Here is a 15,944-nt window from a genome sequence, read left to right on the forward strand (position 1 = left end):
GACGTGATCAACAAGATAACAGCAATGTCTCCACCAACTAACAAGAAAGAAACACAAGCTTTCTTAGGTGTTGTGGGATTCTGGAGAATGCACATCCCAAATTACAGTCTGATTGTAAGCCCTCTCTACCACGTGACCCGGAAGAAGAATGATTTCAAATGGGGCCCTGAGCAACAACAAGCCTTTGAACAAATTAAACGAGAAATAGCTCATGTGGTAGCCCTTGGACCAGCCCGGGCCGGGCCAGATGTGAAAAATGTGCTCTATACTGCAGCTGGGGAGAATGGTCCTACCTGGAGCCTCTGGCAGAAAGCTCCAGGGGAGACTTGAGGTCGACCCCTCGGCTTTTGGAGTCGGGGATATAAAGGATCTGAGCCCAGCTATACTCCCACTGAAAAAGAGATACTGGCAGCATATGAAGTGGTTCGAGCTGCTTCAGAAGTGATCGGAACTGAAGGGCAGCTCCTCCTGGCACCCTGGTTGCCTGTGCTGGGCTGGATGTTCAAAGGCAGGGTCTCCTCTACACATCATGCAACTGATGCTACATGGAGTAAGTGGGCCGCACTAATTACACAACGAGCTCGAATAGGAAAACCCAGTCGTCCAGGAATTTTAGAAGTCATCATGGACTGGCCAGAGGGCAAAGATTTTGGGATGTCACCAGAAGAGGAGGTGACGCGTGCTGAAGAGGCCCCACCATATAATGAACTGTCAGAGAGTGAAAAGCAATATGCCTTGTTTACTGATGGGTCCTGCCGTATTGTGGGAAAGCATCGGAGATGGAAGGCAGCTGTGTGGAGTCCCCTGTGACAAGTTACAGAAACTGCTGAAGGAGAGGGTGAATCGAGTCAGTTTGCAGAGGTGAAAGCCATCCAGCTGGCCTTGGACATTGCTGAACGAGAAAAATGGCCAGTACTTTATCTCTATACTGACTCATGGATGGTGGCAAATGCCCTGTGGGGGTGGTTGCAGCAATGGAAGCAGAGCAACTGGCAACGCAGAAGTAAACCCATCTGGGCTGCTGCATTGTGGCAAGATATCGCTGCTCGGGTGCAGAACCTGGTGGTGAAGGTACGCCACGTAGATGCTCATGTACCCAAGAGTCGGGCCACTGAGGAACACCAGAATAACCAGCAAGTGGATAAAGCTGCCAAGATTAAAGTGGCTCAGATGGACTTGGATTGGCAACATAAGGGTGAATTATTTTTAGCCCGGTGGGCCCATGACACCTCAGGCCATGAAGGCAGAGATGCAACATATAGATGGGCTCGTGATCGAGGGGTGGACTTAACGATGGACACTATTGCTGAGGTTATTCACGAATGTGAAACATGTGCTGCAATTAAGCAAGCCAAGCGGTTAAAGCCTCTCTGGTATGGAGGACGATGGCTGAAGTACAAGTATGGGGAGGCCTGGCAGATTGACTATATCACACTCCCACCAACCCGCCAAGGCAAGCGCTATGTGCTTACCATGGTGGAAGCAACCACCAGCTGGCTGGAAACATACGCTGTGTCCCACGCCACTGCCCGGAACACTATCCTGGGCCTTGAGAAACAAGTCTTGTGGCGACACGGCACCCCAGAGAGAATTGAATCAGACCATGGGACTCATTTCCGGAACAACCTCATAGACACTTGGGCCAAAGAGCATGGCATTGAGTGGGTATATCACATCCCTTACCATGCACTAGCCTCTCGGAAAATCGAACGGTACAATGGGCTGTTAAAAACTGCACTGAGAGCAATGGGTGGTGGCACTTTCAAACACTGGGATACACATTTACCAAAAGCCACCTGGTTGGTCAACAGTAGGGGATCTGCCAACAGGGCTGGCCCAGCCCAGTCAGAACTTTTACATACTGTAGAGGGGGATAAAGTTCCTGTGGTGCACATAAAGAATTTGTTGGGGAAGACAGTCTGGGTCATTCCTGCTTCAGGTAAAGGCAAACCCACTCGTGGGGTTGCTTTTGCTCAGGGACCTGGATATACTTGGTGGGTAATGCGGGAAGATGGGGAAGTCCGATGTGTACCTCAAGGGGATTTGATTTTGGGGGAAAACAGCCAATGAACTCAATTGTACGCTGTTGCCTGCTCTATAACACTTTTATAGCCCACCAGCTAGATATCTTCAGGTCGCCAGCAATTGACTCTGACTTCCCTTCGATCATCACCTCAATAAAGAATGAATTTTGAGGAAACCAGACGAGCTCAGCAGTGACCAGATGAGTTTGGCGGTATCATCAGCAGGCAACAACCCGACACTACATACTGTCCCTCCTGCCCTGAAAGACTATTACAAGAGATGGAGCCTGACATCATGGACTGGATGAATTCAGCAATTTTACAGGGATTGGTGCATGGACTAGGGAACGATATCTTTCTCTGTGTGTGGGTGTGGGTGTATATATATGTGTATATATGGGACAGGGGTGATGGTGTGTTGAGAGATGTGGGATCTGAGCATGACGTGAATGGTATGGAATACTGTCCTGGGTTCAGCTGCAGCAGTCATTTTTCTCCTTCTTAGTAGCTGGTGAAGTGCTGTGTTTTTTAACTTTCAGCCTGGGAACAATGCTGATAACACTGATGTTTTTAGTTGTTGCTAAGTAATGTTTATTCCAACCAAGGACTTTCTCAGTCTCATGCTTTGCCAGGGAGGAGGGGAAGCCGTGCGGAAGCAGAGACAGGACACCTGACCCAAACTAGCCAAAGGGGTATTCCATACCACAGCACGTCATGCCCAGTATGTAAACCTGGAGGAGTTACCCGGAAGGCCCAGATCACTGCTCGGGTCGGGCTGGGTATCGGTCGGCGGGTGGTGAGCAATTGTATCCTCTCCCCTTGTTATTTCACTAATCATTATTATCATTGGTGGTAGCAGTAGTGGTTTTGTGTTATACCTTAGTTGCGGGACTGCTCTTATCTCAACCCGTGGGAGTTACATTCTTCCGATTCTCCTCCCCATCCCTCCGGGAGCAGGGGGAGGAATGGGGGGAGTGAGCGAGCGGCTGTGTGGTTCTGAGTTACCGACTGGGCTCAAACCACGACAGCCTTCTAATATTATTTTGAGATCTGTTTCATGGCAACACAAATGTTGTTATATTTGAGTTACTGGAGCTACAGTGATTTTCTTATTTTTTTATTTTTTTAATGTGTTGCAAACACATTCAGGTATCTGTCCAGCATATTTTTTCCTCTTGTTTAATTTCTCTCATTTCATCGGCATCCAAGCAAGTAAAACAGCTAGTGATCTGTTCAGTAACCACAGCTTACTCTGATTTTTTTTCCTCTCAGCTTGCTGTAAATCATCTAATATTTTTTTGCAGTAGAGGTATAGAAGCCGAAAAGGGGTGCATTGTCTAGAATCAAGTTTGCTGTTACACTGATACCTCAGTGTGAGAAAACTCATTTTCTTTTCAGGATCTATTGCATGTTCATTTGGATATGTTTCTCACAGCTTAAATTGCTGTTTCAATCAGATGAAAGTTGTGATTAATGTATGTGGATTGCCTAACATTGAGCTGGGCTTGGTTTTGGAAAAAGCAGCAACCAAAAATACTTTATTCAGTTTATTTTTTTATGTCATGTTACCTTTAACTATACATTTATGACAGGTATGATGTTATGAAAGACATATTCTGCATGCAATAAATCAGGAATGGAGCTGATGGGTAGCAGAGAAGCATCCACAGAAGAAAAAAAAAAAAAGGGCAAAAAAAGGAGGCAAGCTAGGAAAAAAACCCCACATGAAATCTGAGGGTTTGAACGCACAAAAAGCCTTTTGTATGTCAGCAGGTTTGTGGTAACTGTCTATGTGTGTGATCTAAGCCACAGCGAACGCAAATACTGTTTCAATAAAAGAAGACTAAACCAACTTGAATTAACTTGAAGCTTGAGATCATACACATGAATGGCAAGCAAAGATTATCTGACATACAGGAATTTTTCCCCTCAGTTTCTTTATTAGGATTTCCCCCATCCACAAAGGTAATAGACACTGAGATATCCTGCATTTGGGTCACAACAACCCCATGCAATGCTCCAGGCTTGAGGAAGAATGGCTGGAAAACTGCTCAGTGGGAAAGGACCAGGAGGTGCAGATTGACTGCTGCTGAACATGAGCCAGCTTGTGCCCAGGCAGCCAAGAAGGCCAATAGCATCCTGGCCTGTATCAGAAACAGCATAGCCAACAGGGCCAGGGCAGTGATCATCCAGCTGCACTCAGCACTAGCGAGGCTGCATCTTGAATCCTGTGTTCAGTTCTGGTCCCCCCACTACAAGAAAGACATTGAGCTGTTGCAGCAGGTCCAGAGAAGGGCAATGAAGATGATGAAGAGTCTGGAAAAAAAGTCCTACGAAAAGCAGCTGAGGGAACTGTTTAGTCCGGAGAAGAGAAGGCTCAGGGGGACCTTATCTCTCTCACCAACTACCTGAAAGGAGGTAGTAGTGAGGTGGGCGTCAGTCTCTTCTCCCAAGTAACAAGCGATAGGAGAAGTAACGGCCTCAAGCTGAGCTAGGGATAGATTGGATATTAGGAAAAATTTCTTCACCAAGAGGGTGTTCAGGCATTGCCCAGGGAAGTGGTAGAATCACCATCCCTAGAAGTGTTCAGAAACTGTGTGGATGAGGCCCTTAGTGACATGGTTTAGTGATGGTCTTGGCAAGCCTGGGGTAATGGTTGGACTTGATGATCTTAGAGGTCTTTTCCAACCTAGTTGATTCTATGATTCAGAGTTTGCCTTCTGCAGTTGTAGGGATAGTTCAGCTACAGCTGACGAGCTCCAGTTATGCTGCAGTTTGTGACCTGATGTGTTTTAAGATCAGTACCAGTCTACTTCAGGTTGTTCCCGCTTATGACTTGGAGCTTGGTGTCTATGCGGATGCTGTGTAAGGAGATGGCAGAGCTCATCTAATAGCTTCTTCCTGGTAAAATGTTGTTTTTCCTGCTCACAGCAACGTACTCCTGCCACTTCACTCTGGCACTGCCTGACCCACTGACATGCCAATTCACGTCACTGCGCTGGCAGAAAGTAAAACCAAACAGAAAGACAGAATATTTTTCTGTTAGCAATGAACAAAATTGAATCAGCAAGGAATCTGTTGAGTAGAAGTAGGGCTAGTGCATCCAGAGAAAAGAGCAGGATCATGCAACCACAAGAAGGGCAGAGGAGAGAAGGTAACTCTTTTTAGTTGATAAATAAGCTCAGCCTGTCCTGTTGAATTGCATGGTCAGTCATCAAGAAGCATGGCAAAAGAAAGGAAAAAACCCTCTTTTTGCTGTTAGTTCTGGATACTAAAAGTGGAATCTAAAACTTTGTAGTCTGAGGCTTAGCAGCCACTCATCTCCCAGTAATTGATCAGGGGCAATGCATGGACAATGTTTGGTTTTATAGAATTCCACCACCAGTTCAAGTCCCCTTCACCAGACTAAGTTGCCTCATAATCAATGAGGTGATTTTCTCCTACTAACAAATGTAAACCATACTGCTTAGCAGGTGATTCCTGTACTAAAAATAATAGAAGCTCTGTAGATATAGCCTAGGAAGTATTTATTGTTACCCTGTTTAGCTACTATAACAATCTGTTTCTTGGAGAGGCAAATACAAGGTTGGGCAAATTACTTTCCTCTTCCTGCCTTAATCTTCATTCACTGCTTGAGTTTATTGCAATTTCCTGGGTAGCAAGGTCTAATTCATTCTGAGCTTTTTTTTCACTAGCTGTTCTTGCTATGAGCATAGCGCAGTATCTCTTGTGCTGGCCACACCAAGTAGTTGTGCCTCCTGCAATTCCTTACCCTGTTAGCCACACTAGCAAACCCCTGCAGCTCTGGTTTTCCTATTCCAATCCTTGGGGATGTACAGACAGCAGTGAAATTAAGCACTTTTCCAGCTCAAATGATGTTCATAAGTAGTTTCTTCTCCTGCCTCTCCAATTGCAGAATTCCTGTAAAGAGATTTTTCTGTCTCATATCTTTTAAGAGACCTTTGTACAAATCCCTGCACTTTTTTTTTTTTTTTCACCATCTTCTAGGTGCTAACTTTTGCACCTTACTGCTCATCTTAGATGATGTTTATCATTTAATTAAGTCACATTTAGGCAGTTGGTTGACCACGATATCTATACACTATTGTAACTGCAAATGTTACAATACGTCTTAACAGAAATACGTCTCAGACAATAATAGCTCAGCATATCTAAAACAAGTTTGCTTCAGGCCTGGTGACTGGTACCTTCTATTTATCACTTTTTCATTCAATCAGATGTTAACTGAGCAGCCATCCTTGTTTCAACTTCCCTCCCTTCTGCTGGAGGCGTTTGCTTTCACATTTGGCTTTAGCTGTCAAAATTAAACTTTCCCCCTGAAAACACTCTGATAACACAAATCTTACACTTACCTTGGGATTCTCCTTTTAGAGATGAGATCTTTTAGTAACTGGATTGCTGTTTCCAGTTTTGTATGCTTTAATGAGTGGATTGCTAAATTCACTGGTTTTAAGCAATGCAGACATAAGAGATGAGAGAAGTAGTTATGCATTAGCAAGCAGAGAGCACTTGCTTGTGATTTTGAATAGTGGGATTTAACGTCCGTTCTTCTGAGCAGGATTAAAATCAGCCTGAAAGGGTCTTTCAGCACCTTGGGCAGAAAAGTCAGAGTTTCAAATTATAGTGAATGCAAAATAAAAATCACCCAGCTTTTTGAATCTGACAGACACTCCAGAAAGTGGAAAAGCTGGGTTGAAATAGTGTGCAGCTTTATAACTATAATAGTTGACAGAATTTTGCCTTTGTTTTACACAAATCTCTCCTTTGCAACTTTTCATTAGAAGTCTTTCTTTTGACTTGCTTGAATACAAATAATTTCTGTTATGTTAAAATGAGTGGTATTTTTAGTCTTACTGTCATTCACATGAGTTTGGATGATGTTTATGCAGGAAAGAAAATCACACCTATGAAGATTCACTTAGCTTTTGCGAGAATGTGTTTGGTCATCTAGAAAACTCCTCCTTTGGAGTTCAGAATTGACAGATTAGAATTTCAAGATTCAGAAGTGACAGGATTAGAGGGCAAGGTGTGTTTGATATGGTGCAAAACATTAACTAAAGCAAAACCAAGAAGCACTATCTCCAGAACTACCTATTATAGTGTCTTTTGATTGTACCTTAGAAATTAGTTATCTCAGACTGCTGAAGTAGAATTTTACCTGGATTAGGAAATATCAATTTGCTATTTCACTTCTTAAACTTCTACAGATAAGTGTTTAATTTCCAATAAACAGTATTGTTTACCTCAGGAATTCACAGGTTCCATCAAAAATGTTCTGAGCTAGCTCCTAAGGTGCTATAAATTGGCATTATTTCACTGGGGGAAAAAAATATATCTGACCAATAGTGATTTATTAACTTCTCTTTTAAAATACACGTGGCTATTGTCATATATGTTTGATTAAGGGAATAAATTTGCTCATAATTGATTTCACATTTTACCTGAATATCCTTATCTAATGCAATAATCAATCTAACCCAATCCAGGACCAGATCCAACAGTGCTTGCTGCACTAATAACTGAACTCCCATCAGCTCTAATGAACTTGGAAATAGGCCCATGAAAACTAATAGCTGATTTCTTAAATCATTACCATTTTACTAAACAGGTGCTTTTTACTCATTCTGCATTTATCTCATGTAATTCTGCATCAGATACATCAGACTATTATAATTCCGCAGCACATTATGATTCTATTAGAAAAAATGTGTACATTCTTCATCACTGGTTTCATTCTTTCCCTTAATATAGTCTTGGGGTCAAGGCTGATACAAACTATTCCCATCTTTTTTTGCTTCAGTATTTATTGTATTTTTCTGAATCCCCCTCATTTGCTCTCTACCTCTTCATAGTGCTGGAAGCATTCATCTCTTTTGGCTGTTCCACACTTTATGCTACTACTACTGTGAATGTGAACTGGAAGGCTAACTCCTACTCCTGGCAAAGGTTGACCCCAGGGCTGAGCATTTGAATGTACGGTATTGTGTTAGAATGAGTGTGAGACCAACCTTCACACTTCAGAAACCTGCCAGTTGGCAGGTTATACTGCCTGTCTGTTTTTCATTCTGTTGTGCCCTCTGCAGTCTGCCACCCTACATCCCATGGTCTTTTTGTCAACAATTTGTCAACCTAGTGGTTTGTAACTGAGAAATCGCCTTATGACCCATCAACAAGTATTGAAAACCATGGAACAGTTGTCTCAGTGCGATAAAAGTTTCCAGAATGTTTGGCCAATAAAACATAAATGGAAAAATTTGTTCTAGGTTAGCAGACACTTATGAAAAAAAGATGTGCGTGGGAGTGGATTTGCTCCATGGAGTTCTGTGCTTTTAATAAGTGTTATTTTATACAACTCATTAAAATAAATTGAAGTGATTTAGTATCAAAACAGAAATATGTATTAGATTGCCTCAGGTTGTTCCAGCTCTATATCTCAATTATTTTTAAGCAATAACTTGGGAAAACTAAACCTTATGGGATAGTGAACCTCCATTTCTTGATGCCATTTTCTGTATGGTATACTTCTGGAATCACAAACAGAAAAAGATCTTGTAGGGGCCTCTACGTGTGTCATGAAGTAAGCAGCTGGGTAGTTTTGTTGTGTTTTTTTGTAGAGAAAGATCAAAACCATATATGTATTAAGGTCTGTTGGGGCTTGGAAGGTGAATCTGTTCACCTTGAATCAGACAATGAATTCGAAGACACCTTGATTCATTTTTAAGGTTCTTTGACTCTATCTTCAACAATGCTCATGGAATCTTTTGCAGCAGCAGTGGGTAAATGCTGGAACAGGCTGTCAGGAGAGATTGAAGAGTCTCCGTCCTTGGAGATATTCAAAACCTGACTGGATATGGTCCTGGGCAGCCTGCTTTGGCTGATTCTGCTTTGAGCAGTGGGGATTGGACTAGATGATTTCCAGAGGTGCTTTCCAGTCCAAGTAGTACTGCGATTCTGCAAGTCTAATCTACTTTATCATTTCCCGGTCTTCCACCAAGAAATGCTGAGTTTACACTTTTAGTACAACTGGGTTGATATACAAAAGCAGATCTGGAGCAGAATTTTAAAGGATTTTCCTTGGGCTGAAGGACCATGGTGCCACTGGGAATCCTGGCCAGCATCTGGATGCAGTTCAGCTCAGTATTTCTTCCTGCTTGGCTGAGGAGGCCTCTGTGTTCCAACAGGGTGTTCAGGGCTTTCTATAATTGTTTTTCATCTTTACTTACAGCACCAGAGTTCATTTGCCTCCACACTAAGAATTTTTTTTTTTTTTTTTCAGATTTCTTTTCATATTTTGCTTGGTTCTTTGTTTTTTGTTTTTCTCCAGAGGATACTCCCTAAATGACCAGAAGAGCTCTGTTTCGGACCAGCTGTTACTGCTTGTCTGTCAGCTGTGGTTTCTGAAGGTTTTAACAGGCAGCCGAAGTTTGTGTGCTTTTCTAGCTTTTGTGGCAGTAATAACTGAAGATCTGCAACTGAAGAACTTATAGAAAGATGGTTTCCGGGGAGTCCTTCCAACTGCACCAAGTTTAGGAAAGCCGAATCTGCTAATGCTAAAAACAGCTGAGAAAGAGGTAAGTCTTCAATGCAGGCTTTTGGTCAGGGTTTCTAGCTTTAGGACAAACTTCCCAAAACCTTGGAGAAATATATACAACCATGAGACCACTGCATCACAAAGTAGCTTGCACCAACTCTGTTTCCCCTTTATTGATCAGTTTCCCTTTCAGAAAAAGGCCAGGAAAAAACCCTCTCTAATTGCATTCAAAGCAGTTGATATGCCAGTTCCAGCGGATTCCAGAAAACACAAATAATCATTTTGAAAACAAAGTCTATGATCTGAGCCTTTCTCATTCCAACATGCTCTTAACAAAAGAAATAAAAGACAAAGAAATGTAGTCACGTGGCCTTGAGTAGGATACTTTCAGCCGTGGCCCTTGTAACAGTGAAGTGTGCTGCATGTGATGGGTGTACAGCTTTACTTGGGGAACTTGGCTGATAATACTCAAGCATTTTGCACGGGCAGATGGAATATGTGGCCATTTTTAAAACAGGAACAAATGCATGAATTTAATTACAAAGTGATTTGACAAGCACTTTTTCACTCATTGCATAATTTTCTAAAGAAACTTGGAACAATTAATTGTTTCAGAAACGATGTTAAATAGATGTTAGAGATGTCTTTTTGATGACATTTCAGAACTCTTATTACAAACTTCAATTAAAGTGTTTTGGGTTTGTTCTGCTATTGTTTGCAGACCACTTTGGCAACCTCCAACTATGCACAGGTATTTAAAAACAAACAGACCCTCCCCCCCCCCAAAAACCCCCAACAAATCCCAAACAGGAAAAAGCAAACCTAAAGACAATTTAATGTATGTTTTTCTAACTACAGCTGTTTTGTCTCTATATAGGGCTCACTGGTGACCAGATAAACCATCCAGGCAATCCTGAGACTCTTGGCCTTGACTGAAAAATTGATGTATCTGTGGGAAGTGTGTCAAGGTTATGATTTGAAATAAATGTGGTTAAGACCAGACTTTTTGAATTGATTCATGTACTTACATAAGGAAAATGGCTGCGCTATTAGGAATGCCTGATACTGCCCAATCCTACAGTAAGCACAAGAAATCAGAGGTGCTGTTCAAGCATCACCTCCGAGTGAAATTGGTCATTCTGGATTCTTTTATTAGTTAATTTTAAAAACAAAACCTCAAAACGTAATCTACTCTTCTCACACTTTTGAAAGTGAAAGAAAAATCTTGTTTACACCTTGCAAAAAATAAGACTGTGCCTCTATTATTTGTCATATTAAGACTCTCTTAGAACTTGAGAGTTATTTTCATATATGCATTCATTCATTCATTTTAGCATCTTTACCTTCTTATTCTTTCTAAATTAGCCTTTACATAGCTGGTGGCAAAATACATTAAAAAAATATTTTAACAATATCTGCTCCATTCTACTGAAATTTGTTTCAATTCAGTTTTTCTAACTATGCATAATCAGGGGAAAGAACTTCATAAACTTGTTCCTATTTTATCAACATTTTTTTTATTCTCCTTAGCAATGCAGAAAGAATTTAAGCCTCATTGTATACTTTGTGTGTATTCAGAGTAACCTTTCAAATGAAGTAATACTTCTTCTTAACCACATATCAAAGAAAATAATCTATTTTCCCATAGTCATATTTGGGTCATGTGTTAAAATATTCTTGATCTGACTTTCCCCAAACTTGTTTATTGGCAGATCATCTCAATATTGATCTAGATAACAGCAAGAACTTTTCAAAGCATTCACAAGGAAATCTGAAGTTATGCAAACTTCAATTACTTTGTTGTGTAAAAAAAAGAAAAAGAAAAGAAAAAAGGAAAGAAAAAAATGTAGGCTAGGTTTATCTAAAAGTATAAAAAAGGTAATGACCCTTTAAGTTCCAACCTGGAACTAATTTTATGTTAAATAAGGCACAGCTTGTAATGTTGCAAACTCTTCAGCACAAAACTAGTTCAGCTTCTCAGGGACACATCTTGTTCTTGGTTTTTGGCACTTTTAGTAGAGAGTTGAAAGTGTTTGGACCCTTAGAGCACCAACTGGCCTTCACTGCTGTAATCAGCCTGAACTGGGATGCACACACATACAAATGATGTGAAGTCCCGTGAGAGGATGGATGTACTACTACAGGCATGCCAAGGCACCGTGCTGAGGACCCAGTCAGTTTTGGGTATAGACCTCACTTGCTCCTATTGGCTCACAGTGTGGGCAGAATGAACACATGCTAGATAGAACCTGCCAGTGGAAACAAGTTTACAGGTGTAACTAATCTGATTTTTTTATAAAGAAGTATAACTAATAAGCTATCTTCTAAGTGTCTCACCAGCAAAGGTTGACTTTTCAATGCCGTTTTTCTTATTTTACAAAAATTGTTTTCTCACCAAAAGTGTATTTAAATCAGCTAAAAGCCAACCATGTACTTTCCAATTTTGTGGTCAAATACCTAGAGAAACCTAATGATTTGAAGAGATCTTTTTGTTTCTTATTTGAAAAATGTCTTATTTAATCAAAAAAAGTTTTGACAAAAGTTTTACAATTAATTGTCATAATTTTTTTTCAAACTGATGAAAGAAAAATAATACTTTTTTTTTTTTTTTACTTTTTTTTTTTTTTTTAAGAGAAGTGTTGTTTTTTCAAAGCCAGATAGGGATGACAAAAGCTATGTATCTGACAACCTGGATACAGAATTCCACCATGTGGGTGGTCATATGCATGAGTATTAAAGAGTTATTATTTTGGAAAACATAGGGTCTTGACCTTCACAAGCATTTAGTTTGACATATTGTATAATACAGGATATTTCCCCCATATTAATTTCTACATGAAATAAACCATCCCTTCTTAGAAAGTAACAATGTGTATTTGATTAAAAATAAAATCCATAACCCAGTAATGGAAAACTCATGGAAATCAATACTGAATATTTTTTATTCTTATTTAACCTCAGTTCAAAGCAACACTATTTCTTTTTGGAGTGGGTATGAGTTTATATGTGACTCACAATTTTTTTGTGACTCCTTTGAAATCTCCCTAATTTACCATTTCGATAAAGCACTCCAGTGTTATGTCATGGCAGTAATGACAAATACAGAGGTAGTAGCTCTATTTTTCTATTTTGTGTCCTGTTTATATAGTTGACGATCATACCAGCTTGCTTGGTTACAGCATTTTGTATAGGCATCTCAAGTTCTGCACATAATCCATGAAGATTCCTAAAAGTCTTGCCATCTGATATCAGGATAGGGTCCCTATCCTGTGTGTTTGACCCGCATGCTTTGTGTGACCTCTCCTTTTTGTTTGTAGATGGATAACTTTACACTTGTTAATAAATATGTCAAATGATAGCTAATCTATCACACCTTTAGGTAAACTATTCTAATGACTGATTACTATTGATGTTAAAAATGTTTGGTTTATTTCCAATATGATTTGATCTGCCCTTAGATTCCAGCCTCTACAAATTATGCTGGTTGATAATTAAAAAATGTTAAATCACATCTTTTTCTTTCATGAACATCTTGTAGAGCATTTGAAAGACATCTTTTGACATCTCTTTCCTTTAAAAGAGTGATGAGGCATTTTTTTGTCACAATCTGTTTTTTTTGTTGTTTTCCTCTTTCTTTATAGACTTTCCTGATTGTCAATAGTCTTTTCAAGTAACTGATACCAGAGTTAAACACTGCATTCCAGCAATGGTCTTTTCATATACAAAGGTGTCACATCTCTCCAGTCCTGTATATAATTTCTCACTTATACTGAGGGTTGCACTTGATTTTCTGTCTGAACCACTCCATTGCAAGTTCATGTTAAGTTTATTATCCAACTTAACTCTTAAATATTTTTGAATAATTTCTTTCCAAAAGGCTATCTATCAAAAAGGGGTAACCACTTTATTCCTGCATGTGGCACATCACTGTATTGAACCTTATGAAGAAGTTGAATGAGGGCTGGTTTTTGGAACTGTTATAAGACATTAATAGGATTAGGACTCTCTAATTGCAACTGCTTTTTAAAGATACCTCAGTGAGTTTTCAACTTACTCAACACCCGTTCATTGATTTTTTTCATTTATAGTAAAATGTTAGAATAGTATGAACTACCAATTAAAACAAAAAAAAAAAAAGTCAATGTTTATCAAGCAGATTCCAAATTTCATTAAAAATATCATATTTCCTGGCTAAAACCCAATTACAATAAAATAATTCACCATTTAAATCTATTCTGTGTTCAGCTTGGGACCTGGTGGTTTTAGCTTGCAGTTAAGTTACTTGTCTTACAAGTGCATTGTTCACCTGTAAACCCATTTAAGAATATCATCCTGTTGGCATCTCATTGTCTGGAATTTGATGTGTTTCCAGCTTTCTGAAAGTCAGTTTAACTGCATGGAGACCTCTTTTCCTAGTTCTTCTTGAACTCTTGAAACTTACTAATAAGTTATGTTGTTTTCGTAGTGTACTATTCTCTCCTTTGTTGTCTTGAAAACTCAGAGCTCTCATGGCTTGGAGATCTGCCTGCTGCCAGTAGGACATGGTAATATAAGAGAGCTCTTTCTAACCTTCTAATTTGGTATCAGCCTAGTCACTCTGTCAATTAAGATAGGCTAGAGGGTCATTTATTTCATACTAATAGCATGATTCCTCTCCTATCTGCTATGCATTTGGACTGCTTCCAGAATATTTTTCGCCTCACTGCATGTTAAGTGCAGAACTGAAGACTAGAAATTGAAGTCACCCCTCAGCAGACAGTAAATCTCTTTAAAGTTTCTTTGTTGCTCATCCCATAGTTTTCCATCAAATACATGGGTAGTTCTGAGCAGGCAAACAGAAGTTTAAAGCTTGTAGTCAAGTACAAGGAACAAGCACATTTTGTTTGCAGAATGAATGATAGATGAGTAATAGTGCTAAATGTGAAACTTTGATATGACAATAAAATGAAACTTCTGCTAGTGTTCATTCTCTCAGAATTATTCAGCACTGTGAAATTTAAGTTGGCTGTCTGCACCCTGTCTGTTCTGTTAATTTTTTTAATTGCCTATTGGTTAATATGAGGAATCAAAAGGACATAGGGAGACAAAATTCCATAGTCAGGTAAGCAGCTTCCTGTCTGTGATTTAGATGACACAGTGGGATGAGTGATGATAAGTGAGAGTGAAGTGACATTTTAACAATTTTTTTAGTGTTAAAATGTCCCCAAGTAGGCTTGATTTGTACATGCTCCTGGCTGTTCGACATCTCTTGTGTGAAGAAAATCTGTGGTATGTCTTAAATGGTGAGAAAGTTGAGTTTAGTGTTGTCTGGCATCACTATTGCATTGCAGTGTGATTGAAATATGGTAGTGAATCTGGCCCTTAGCATGCATCTTTGCTACAGACATTTTCAGTGGACTGAAACAGTCTACCAGGAGAGATTTTTATGCATCTTGAAGTTGACTGATATCATGTGCAGTTGTCTACTCCAAGAATTTCACCAACAACCAAAGTCCACTCACATGGACTTCCCTCTGGTGCTTACAATATTTGTACCTGGTTTACTTTTGTTGTAAGCCACCCTCATGCCGTATTTTTTTTAATTATTGATGTAAAAAAAATCAGAGTTGAAATGTGGAGTTTGGAGAGGGGTCAAAAGGAAGTAAGCATGGATTTGTCACAGAGGTTGTATAAAGAAGTGATTGTGCCCCTTTCTAGATGGGAGTGAAATGTCATCAAATTGAGAACGTAAACTTCCTGTACAAATGGAGATCTTGGTACTGCATCACTTCAGCTCTTACCATTGCAGACCACTGGGAAGGAAGCTTCAACTCAGTGTCCATTGGACCCTTTGACCTCTCTGCTGACTACAGGTGAGTTTATGCTTTCTACATGCATGCGTGTGTCTTTTTTTAAATACATGCCCACTAGGAAGTAAATGGAGACTATGATATCCTTTTAGTTTTAAGAATCCTTGACATGGGAAAGAAGGGAAACAGTCATCTAGAAAAAATTTCACACTGTGTTAAGCCTGATTTAAGAAAAGATATTTATCTATGTTTATGAAACACTGTGATTTCTACTTGAAAATTATTCTATGATACTTCTTACAATTAGTCATTATATTATAGCTGTAAACAGCAAAAATAATTCTGTGACAGAAAGTGTCAAAATGGCAGACTAGAATTTCCTCTGCCTACAAGTCTCACCGCCATGTTTTTTGCAGCATTTTTGTTTTATGCATTTCTGTTCCAGCATCTTTTCCCATGTAAAATTACACTTGGTATATGGTAACAGAGTAGGAAATTAATTCTTGAATAAACTAAAATAATTTAGAAGTACTTCCAATAAGGACAGTGAGGCAATGTCATTGTTACTGAGCTGAGAAT

General features: G+C 39.7%; 1 long non-coding RNA gene across 1 annotated transcript; it reads left to right on the top strand.

The window, feature by feature from the left end:
- Window positions 1-2,783: 2,783 nt before the first annotated feature.
- On the top strand, window positions 2,784-10,578 carry LOC115609704. Its single transcript, XR_003991970.1, has 3 exons — window positions 2,784-2,820; window positions 9,370-9,616; window positions 10,454-10,578. It is a non-coding gene; the product is annotated as an uncharacterized LOC115609704 (long non-coding RNA).
- Window positions 10,579-15,944: the final 5,366 nt, after the last annotated feature.

The sequence above is a fragment of the Strigops habroptila genome, chromosome 6, assembly GCF_004027225.2.
Source record: "Strigops habroptila isolate Jane chromosome 6, bStrHab1.2.pri, whole genome shotgun sequence".
NCBI classification, from domain to species: Eukaryota; Metazoa; Chordata; class Aves; order Psittaciformes; family Psittacidae; genus Strigops; species Strigops habroptila.